This window comes from Mesoplodon densirostris, chromosome 1, assembly GCF_025265405.1.
Source record: "Mesoplodon densirostris isolate mMesDen1 chromosome 1, mMesDen1 primary haplotype, whole genome shotgun sequence".
In the NCBI taxonomy this organism is placed as follows: domain Eukaryota; kingdom Metazoa; phylum Chordata; class Mammalia; order Artiodactyla; family Ziphiidae; genus Mesoplodon; species Mesoplodon densirostris.
This window is the reverse complement of record NC_082661.1, coordinates 158,832,129-158,832,758: the sequence shown is the minus strand read 5'-3', so window position 1 is coordinate 158,832,758 and position 630 is coordinate 158,832,129. Positions and strand designations below refer to the sequence as shown.

Here is a 630-nt window from a genome sequence, read left to right as displayed (position 1 = left end):
TTTAGTTTTCAATTTCCAGTTGTTGGAGCTATGCTAATCTTTCAGGCCTCCAACTCTGTCTGCTTTAGAATGTAGTCCTGTTTGCTGCCTGTTTATTTCCCAGTGAATGAAGGGGAAGGATGTTCTTTCCAATGTATGGTTTTCTCAGGCAGTGCTAAAGATCAAACATACTAATTCCTACTGCACTCTTACACAGCTTCTCATCAGTTTCCCATGCCAATTTGGGACAGTTATCATTTCTTACATACTTGTGTGTGAGTGGTTTTAAGGAATATCCCCTTTATATTCATCACATAGGAATGCTTTTTTAAAAATAAAAGCACAAAGGAATTCCCTGGTGGTCCAGTGGTTAGGACTTGGTGCTATCACTGCCAGGGCCCAGGTTCAATCCCGGGTCAGGGAAGATCCCACAAGCCATAAAATAAATAGATAAATAAATAAATAAAAGCATGAAAATTTATATTTAGGAAGAAGAAGAATTTTTTAGCTAAATCTCACTCAGAGTAAATCTACTGTCTATTAGCTCTTGTGAAAGTTTAAAGAAAACAAGCAGAGATGGGGTTATAGGTCAACCTCTGACTTGAGAGTTGGAAAACAGAGTTGCCAGCATAGGACATCAATCAGTCCCAG

General features: G+C 38.6%; 1 non-coding gene across 1 annotated transcript; it reads left to right on the top strand.

Annotated features, from left to right (window-relative positions):
- Window positions 1–331: 331 nt before the first annotated feature.
- On the top strand, window positions 332–403 carry TRNAD-AUC (transfer RNA aspartic acid (anticodon AUC)). Its single transcript has one exon. It is a non-coding gene; the product is annotated as a tRNA-Asp (tRNA).
- The last annotated feature ends 227 nt before the right edge of the window (window positions 404–630 follow it).